The 9,112-nt window shown below is 57.1% G+C and overlaps 1 protein-coding gene across 4 annotated transcripts in view; it reads right to left on the minus strand.

The window, feature by feature from the left end:
* The window catches only part of SLC6A6 (solute carrier family 6 member 6), a 79,818-nt gene extending 75,155 nt beyond the window's left edge, over positions 1-4,663 (minus strand). For 2 of the 4 annotated variants that reach the window (XM_036868343.1, XM_036868341.1), the window contains exon 1: positions 4,419-4,663. The gene's annotated coding sequence lies outside the window, so the exon portion shown is untranslated. Of the gene's footprint in view, positions 1-4,371 lie in introns of all 4 variants that reach the window. The other 2 variants (XM_036868342.1, XM_036868340.1) reach the window with 1 other exon arrangement.
* Between the last annotated feature and the right edge of the window lie 4,449 nt (positions 4,664-9,112).

Consider the following 9,112-nt stretch of genomic DNA (forward strand, 5'->3'; position numbering starts at 1 on the left):
ATCCACAGGAGAGTGCATAAACAACCTGTGAGGCATCCATATGATGGTTTACTCCTCAGCAATGAAAGGACTGAACTACTGATATACTCAACAGCATGAACGGATCTTAAAATCATCAGGCAGAAAGAAGCCAGACACAAAAGAGTATATACCATACAAATCCATCCAGTTCTAGGCTTGGCAAAACTAATGGTGATAGAAATCAGAAACTGGTTGTCTCTGGGAGGGGAAGGGCACAAGTCAACTTTCCAGGGGAGCTGGAAATTTTCTATATCTTGATCTGGATGATGGTTACACGGGTGTATCAAGACTCAACAAACTGTAACAGAATCTTTGCATTTCACTGAATGCAAATTATATCTCAATTTTCATATACATATTTCTAACAGTCACAGTTGAAAACTTTTAAACATACAGATTCCTAGGCTCCACCCCCTGGGGATTCAGATTCCATATGTCCAGGCCTGGGAACCTGAATTTGTACAAAGTCACTCAGGTAATTCTGATGCCTGACTAGAGTTAAGGCGACCTGCCCCCTCCCCACACACCCCCTCCCCCTTTGACTGTGTTGGGTGATTTGTTGTTTCTATGTTGGTTTTTAGACACAGAAGAGCAATTTCCATTCTCTCTGCCCTCTCCCCACCACCCCTAATCCCTGCCCCTCAGCTTAGGTTTCCAAAGGGAGCCTCTGAGCAGGTGAGGTGGGCAGGGAAACCCCGAAAGAAGCCTTGTCCAGGACAGACGTAATTCACCCAAGGCGCCAGGGCTGTGTGCTCCGGGGAGGTCAGAGGCACAGTTAATGGCCTGTGTACTTGTTAGACAGCATGTCCGGGCCTTCACCCCATGTTTACAAAAAGAGCTCAGGGCAAGATTCGCTGGCATGGAAAATGCTTTGTGCCCTGACTAGCAGTGGCCTGGCCACCTTCGGTCCTGAACCTCAGCCTAGTTCCTCACTCACCATGAGGGTCTCCTGGACTCCTGGGTTTAACTGGCTTCGACACTGCTGTCCCCAAACCCAGCCTGATGCAATTTCTATCTCTGCTGCCTTCAGAATAAAGGCTAACCCCATCTACCCAGCGCTCAAGGCCCGCCACACCTGGCTCTTGTTCCTCTCTCCAGCTGGGTCCCTGTGAGGCTTGTTCTACAAACACGCTTGTCTATTTCATGCCCTGTCCCTTTGCACCTGTTATGCCCCCTGCCCGGAATGCCAGCGCACCCAGTTCCTCTGCCCACAGAAGCTGCCAGCTCCGGCATCACCTCCTCTAAGAAGCTGAAATGCCTCCTGCCTGCGACCCTGCCACCTAGGCACACTCAGCGCCGGCACCCACATGCAGCATGGTCACAGCGGCTGCTGCGCTGCCCATCTCCCTCTGGGCTATGAGCTCCTCGAAAGCCAGTATTCTACCCCAAATCCAGTGCCTGGCCAGAACTGACAACAGCAAAGAAACAAGGCATGTTATAAAAGATCTCCCATTCACACTTGAAGGCCACCCTGGGCATTTCCACACCCAGGGCTCCTCCCCAGAACCCGTAAATTCAAACAAACACTTTGGCCAAGATAAGTTAGCCAACATGGAGATTGGAGACGGGATTGCAACATGGGATTGCATTCTTCGGAGATGCAGCCCCGAAGAATCCGACCCTCACTTATGACCTTCGGCAGAAGTTGGTGGGGGTGGTCAGACCACACCTGGCGGGTGGCCCTGGGGTTCCAACGCCAACCCGAATTCCCACCCAGACCCCTTCCAGCTGTGACCAGGCTGCATCCCAGGTGTTCCTTGTAATTTATTTTTCACCTCTTTCCTATATACAGGAATGTGTTGAATGACTCACGAGTGTCTTATCATTTCGGGACCTTTGGAAAGACTTCCAGATAAAGTCTCACAGGCTCCCAAATCCTTTGACAAGCTGATAGGCGGTGAGTTAGAAAACACCATCCCCAGAGCCCACACTGCCTCGTGGGGGGCTGACACTTGAGTAGGAAGAGTGGCAGTGCTCCCTGAGAGGCACAGAGAAGGGAGAATGAGTAACCAGGGGTGGAATCCAGGTGCCAATGGGGCCCACGCACTCACCCTCCAACCCTGAAGACCCGGAGCCTTTGTCCCTTGTTCTCCCCAGGTCCTGGTCCAATTTCAACTCCCCAGGACATCAGTGACTAAAGCCCCACAGAGTCCAAACTCGCGGCTGGCCCAGGGAAGGCCTTTGAAGCCCAATCCTGCCGCTGTCCAATCAAGGCAAAGTCCTCTGGGCGGCTCTCAGTTTGCCCATCTGTAAAAGAGGCACTACCCGCTCGCTAGGGCCTCCCGACTCCACAAAGCAGATGGGACCGGATCTCCGCAGGATGAGATGGGAGGGAAGGGGCAGGGGAGGTGACTGTGGCTGCGCCACAGGTCAGTACAAGGGCATCCCCGAAGGACAAGAGCTCGAGAGTGAGCCTTGGCCCTTGCCGCATACCACAGTGACCTAGGACCTCGTGACACCCTCTAATCGGCAGCTCCAAAGCCGAGCCCGGCTTTACAGCTTACCACAGGCTTATTCAGCCTCATCTCCCTCAATCCCCTCAAGGACGCAGTGAGGCCGGCTTTGGCGTCCTTGCTGCCCAGACAGCGAAGCTGAGGTTCAAAGCGGCTGAGGGAATCACCCAAGGTCGCCTGCAGACTAAGAGGCACAGTGCTTGGACTCAGCTCCCTGGGGAAGAGCTCCTGCCTTTCGTCTCAGCTTACCCCATAGCCACTTTACTCCACCCATTTTACAGATGAGGAAACAGAGGACAAAAAAGTTTGCCCAAGGTCAACAGGGGACTGAGCCAGGCCCACGACCTCTAGCCAGTCCTCCACTACTACGCTATGGTGGGTTCTCAGCCAGTGCCCTCGGGCCCCCTCCAAACGCCCCCAAAACCATCCTGATGAAATTCCTCCCCCCACTCCGCCCCCACACCACACCTCCCTTGTGCCCACCCCACACTCCCCGGATGACTCCCTGGTCGAGAGGGAGGCAAGCGGTTGCTAAGCGCTCACCCGCTCTTTCTCATAAAAATAAACTCCTTCTGGCTGGGAGACTCTGGATGAGATCCTCTCCTTTCCAGCCAAGAAAAAATTAAAAAGAAATTTAAAAAAGGTCTCCCCCATGACATTTATTTGAACATCAGCGGTGCCAAAGCATGGGCCAATTCACCCAAGTCCAAATGGAGCCACGTGCCTCGTAACCTCAGCCCCAAGACCCTCCGTTCAAGTGTCCAGGCGGTTACTGAGCTGATTTATTTCTCCAGGCAGGAAATGGGGGTCCAGGCTGCCTCCCAAGCTTTTGGGGCTGGTCTTGGGGGAGGCCAGGATCTGGCAGAGGCTGGGCAGTGACCAAAATAGCCAGGCCGGTGGCCCTGCCCAGCACACACCTCCCTCTGAGTGCCAGGGAGGGTAGCCCAGAGGTCCCCCTCCGGTCCAGGACAAAACCTCAGCGGTTGGAGGATGAAATCCCTGAGATCCTCTCTCTGGCTTTCCTAGTGGGAGGGGGACGAGAACCTCCAGCTCAAAAGAGGAACCCCCAGAAGGAAGGGAAAGGTCTCGAGATGGATGCATCCTGCCCTCCCTGCCCACTGTCCACTTGGCTCCCAGCTGTCCCTCGGGGCCTGGATCCTGCCACTGAAGGCTGCTGGACGTTGGCACTGCCACCTGCACGCTGCACACAGGCAGCACCCTTGGAGCCATGTCGCCCTATCACCTCTACCCACTCAGCGCCTGCCCTGGAGAACCAGCTCTGGCTGTGTGGCCCTCTAGGCACCGGGGACACTCCCTCGGGTACAGTCGAGGGCACATGAGTGTCCGAAACCAGGGACCCAGAGACAGAGCCACACTCTGGGACACACACGTGCACAGCCAGGTACTCGGAGATACAGTCACACACACACAGGTTCACACAGACACACTCCAGGACACACAAGAGCAAACATCTGAAGACACAGCCACACAGGTATCACAGACACACACCAGAACACACACACGCACAGCCCAGGTCACAGAACAGCAGGCACACATTGGGACACACAAGTGCATGCTGCTGGGAACATGGAGAAACAGCCACCCTCAGAAACACACAGACACACACGGAGATACATGTAGACCCCCAGAGAGATCGAGACACCAGAACAGACACACACAAACACACACACCTGGCTCCCGCACGAGAAGCCCGAGCCCCTTCGCCCGAGAAACAATAACAGCCCCGCGGGGGGACTGAGCGCGCGACCCTCCGTCCGTCCCTGGGTGGTGAAAGGGGCGCCGGAACGGGGTCCCTGGGCGGGGAGGAGGTCGGGGCTAGCTGGGGCGCGGGGATGGGGAGGGGGCTCCGCGCGCCCGGCTCCCTCTCCCTCGGTACCTGGGGCGGCCGCGGCGCTGCACTCGGCTGCGCTCGGTTCCGCTCACCGAGGGCTGCCAGCCGGCTCGATCTCTGGCCCGCGGGGTCCGCGCTCGGCGCTCCCTCTAGGCTGGGCTCGGCCTCTGAGCTCGCGGTCCTCGGGACTCGGCGCCGGCCAGCGAGCTGTGCTGCAGCCAGGACCCGAAGCTCGGCGCTGGCGGCGGCGCGGAGGAAGCGGTAATTTATAAGCGGCTTCTTCCTGACCTCGCGTGTCTGTTGTCTGAGCAGGCAGCTCTCAGCATCACCCATCCTGCTGGGTGGAAAAATACCAGCTTGGCCGGGGCGGGGGCGGGGCGGGGGCGGGGCCGGGGCGCGAGCCCCGCCCCACACGCGGACACACATACACACACACACACGCACACACACGCACGCACACACACCGCACACGCACGCGCGCTCGGGCTCGGACACAAAGAGCCCGGGCTCGCCGAGCGCGCGTGCACACACCCTCATGCGGCGGGCGAGCACTCGGTCCCCTGCCTACCCCCTTAGAGCGCTCTTTTCGAGGAAGCCCTTTACTTCCAAACCCTGGAGCCAAGGAGTGAGTGCGGCGGGTCCTCAGCCCCCTCCTGTCTTCCGATTAGGAACGAGAGAGCCCTCGACGCCTACTCGCTCCCTCCCAACACGAGCCACCAAGCTCACCACTCGGCACCCCCACCTGGCTCGTGGGGTGGGGCCAGGGCTCCTTGAGTGGTGAGGTCTGAAGCACTCCACTGCGTCTTCCTGGGCGGCATCCAGGTTCTCTGAGCCTCTGTATGCAGCCCCCAACCCCCCCCTCACAAAACCAGGCACAGCCACTCCACCCTCCCGCCTCCCCCAGGTCAGAGGGTGACCTGAGAAAGTGATGTGAAACCACCCCGGCTTCTTGGCTTTGCCCTGGCTGGGTGACCTTGGGGGACTACTCAGGCTCTCTTCCTTACCTCAGTTTCCTCATCTGTAAAATGGAAATATGAATAATGGAATTTATCTTCTCTGGCTGCTATGAAGACCCAAGGTTAACAGTGCAAAGAGCTCAGAAGAGCTCCTGGCACATAAGTGCCAAGTGAGAGTCTATTTTTAAATGAAAATGGGGAACGTGGGACTTCCCTGGTGGCACAGTGGTTAAGAATCCGCCTGCCAATGCAGGGGACATGGGTTCGAGCCCTGGTCCGGGAAGATCCCACATGCAGAGGAGCAACTAAACCCGTGCGCCACAACTACTGAGCCTATGCTCTGGAGCCCGCGAGCCACAGCTACCGAGCCCAAGTGCCACAACTACTGAAGCCCGCGCGCCTAGAGCCAGTGCTCTGCAACAAGAGAAGCCACCACAGTGAGAAGCCCGTGCACCGCAATGAAGTGTAGCCCCCCTCTCGTCGCAACTAGAGAAAGCCCGCGTGCAGCAAGGAAGACCCAACACAGCCAAAAATAAATAAAATTTTTTTAAAATGGGGAATGTGCCATTATTCTTGTCCTTATTTGCATGAGCAGGTCCTCAGAGACCACGTTCCACATCCACACCCTGGCCAGGCCTGAGGGAAGTGCTGTGGAACTTCCAGCATGCCCTTCCCCTCTCTGAGCCCTGTGCTGGTCTCACTTTCTCTCACTCCGTCTCTGCACCTGGGAGGCTGTGTGCAGAGAACCTTTTAGATTGAGGTTGAAAGAAGAAATGCCAAACAGGCCCCATAGAGAGCCATCCCCGTTGCCAGACCTGGCCCAGCCTGTATCCACCTCCTGAAAGCGCTGGGTAACACCCTCTTTGGAGCGGCCCCAGAAGGCATACAGGCATGCGAGGGGCAGGATTCCGTGGGTGACCCTTCATCTCTCCCCGGTTTCCTCACTGAGGCTCCTGCTCTCTGGCGCCATCTTGACTTTCTAGAGGCTCTGCCCCCACGGCAGCTCCAGCCAAGCCAGACACTGGCACATACCCTCCTGCACCTTCCTCCAGAGCCTTCCCTGCCCTTCTCTGCTGGCCCAGGCGCCCCTTCCTCCAGGAAGCACCGAGGGACCAGCAGTGCCTCTAGCACCCCAGCCACCCCGGGTGGCATCTACTCTGGGCACCTCAGCTCTCTCCTTTGCGTTCAGGGTACCTGCCCCCCTTTTACAGGTGAGGAAACCAAAGCTGGAGATCGAGAGACTGCGTCCCCACCCCTGTCCCCTTCTCCTGATGTGCGTGAGGCTCCCCCGTGAGCTGAAGGAGCAGATGGCAAGCAAAAACTCCCCCGACCCCCTGTGTGTCACTGCACACAGCGCCAAGTGGCAGGTCACAGTGCAGGGAAGTGACCCTGGAGTTGAGGTTTGAACCACCAGGAGGCTGTGACTAAGCCCGAGGGTTGAGGGGAGGGGAGAGGGAGCATGTTCTAGGAAGAGGAATCTGCTGTGCGTAGTCCTGCTGGCAGGAGTGGGGGGCCCTAAGCAAAGGTAACGTGGGCCTGAGCGTCGCAGGGAGTGAGCAAGGGCAGTGAAGGCCACTGGACCTGTGATGGGGAGTGGCATGTCCAGGGCTGCCGTTTGGAAGGCCTGTTGGATCGGCTGACCTCCAGGTGGGCCAGTGCAGTGCAGACGCTATCGGTGCAGGACCACGGATGAGGCCCTTTCAACCATCTGCCTTCTTCCTCTAGACCATCAACTCCAGGAGGGACAGGACCTTGTCCTTTGTACCTCCATCGAGACCTGGGCCTGGCACACAGCAGGTACTCAACAAATGTTCATTGCATTTATTTTAACGAACACTTGTATGGCACTTAGCTACATGCCGGGCGCTGTACAATGCATTTAAATATCTTAACCTGCCGAATCCTTGCAACCACCCTGTGAGGTTGGTACTATTAATCTCCCCCATTTTACAGAAAGGAAAACTGAGCCACAGAGAAATTAAGTAACTTGCCCAAGGTCACTCAGCAGGCCATCTAGTTCCAGAGGCCACACACTCTTAACTGAAGGGATTCTGGGGCCTTTAGTGGTTGCCAGACCACAACCCAACCCCAGAGGGCAGGAGAGGGAGAGGGAGAGGAGGAGGAGGAGGAGGAGGAGGAAAGGCACCAGGAAATGCTCCAACCTCCACCCCAAGGCGAAGCAGCAAGAGGCAGAGAAGGGCCGGGTGAGGTGGGGAGAGCCAGCATGGAGGCCAGAGACCCCCAGGTTCCAACCCCCTTCTGCTGGGACTTGGGCCTGCATGCCGGCTCTCTGGGCCTCAGTTTCCTCATCCATAATAGGAGATCATAGTCCGGACTCATTGAGCCATTGTGACAAGAGGTCTCAAACTTGCGGGGGCTGGTGTTTCTGCACTGAATCCGGCTCCCAGATGTACTTCTTTGGCCTCCACTGCGCTTTAAAATATTTTGAGTTAATTGCCGTGAATGAAAGTTTGGAAGAGTTGACATTTTACAGACTTGAATGTCTGCTTTCTCTGGAAAAGGTGGCAAGATGGAGCCACCTCAGGGCACTTACCTACTGTCACTTGGAGCCGAGAGGCATCAACCACCCCCTCACATGGGGATGCGGCTCCCCAGGGGCCAGTCCCCACCCGGCCAGTTCCCTGCGAAGGGCTGAGTGTGAGACCCGGGTGTCCTTTGTGCACGTCCCTGTCCCCCTGCCACGGTGGGGTGTCTGAAGCTCCAGGACAAGGCTGTGAGCACCAAGGAAGTGAACATGTTGGCAGGAGGAGGGACCTTCAAGGAAACCCAGGCAGAGGTTTCCTTCAGAAGCGGCATCCTGGCCTGAAATTCCGTGGGGACTAACTCCTCCCATTCCAAGAACAGAAATCGATTGCGGGGAGAGCTCACGGAAGGCCCTGGACTCAAAGGCAGTGAATGAGATTTTGAAAAGGCTGCCCGATGATGCTTTTCTCAGCAGCTGGCAATAATAACGTAAAATCGATCCAGGGCTTTGAACAAAACCCTTCGTCCCTTGCCAGGGAATAGTTCGTCTCATCCATCTATCAGGCAACCAACAAGAGTTGCTGAAATACTGCTAGGATCCAGCCATGCTGGGCCATCTGGCCATTGCAGGGAGGCCCTGGCACCAGCCCTGCCGAGGGTCATCTGGCCGGCCTCCATGCCTCTCAGAACCTCATTCCCTGAAGAGAGGAAGGGATGGTGATGGAGTGGCCGAGTGGCCCCATCCTGGTCACTTTCTCCTGGGCACGGCCGTGTCCACATCTCTGGACGTGGACGGACAGATGGTGGCAACCACAGAGGCTTTATCGGCACATCTAGCCTCAGGAATCTGCTTCCCGCCCACCCACCCTCCTCCTATCTGTTGCCAAACCCCACCCTCATCTCTCAGGGGCTGTGTGACCCAGAGGGAATCGTGTAACCTCTCTGTGCCTCAGTTTCCCCATTTGTAAAACCAGACTGGTCAGACCCCCTATGCCATGTTGTTGTGAGGAGTAAGTGGAGACTCACACAGAGCGCTGCACACAGTCTCGCCTTTGGTTAACCGGACGCTCGCCCACCCTCCCGCCTGCGTGTCTTGGGCTTTTCTACCTCCTGGCCTTCACCCACGCCTTTCCCTCCCCCATGCTGTTCCTTCTCCCAAAGCACTTTGCCCATTGCCCTCCAGCAGCCTGGATCTCAGCCCGACTGGGAGCACCCAGTAGGCAGGGGTCCCTGGCAGTGCCCAGCACAAGGCTGGAGCACAGAGGATCCCAGGAAGCCCTTGCCTTGATGTGGTGGCAGTGGGTGGCAGGCCGTCAGGGTGCCCTTCCCCCTCTCCCTTGGTGGGA

This window comes from Balaenoptera musculus, chromosome 11, assembly GCF_009873245.2.
Source record: "Balaenoptera musculus isolate JJ_BM4_2016_0621 chromosome 11, mBalMus1.pri.v3, whole genome shotgun sequence".
Classification (NCBI taxonomy): domain Eukaryota; kingdom Metazoa; phylum Chordata; class Mammalia; order Artiodactyla; family Balaenopteridae; genus Balaenoptera; species Balaenoptera musculus.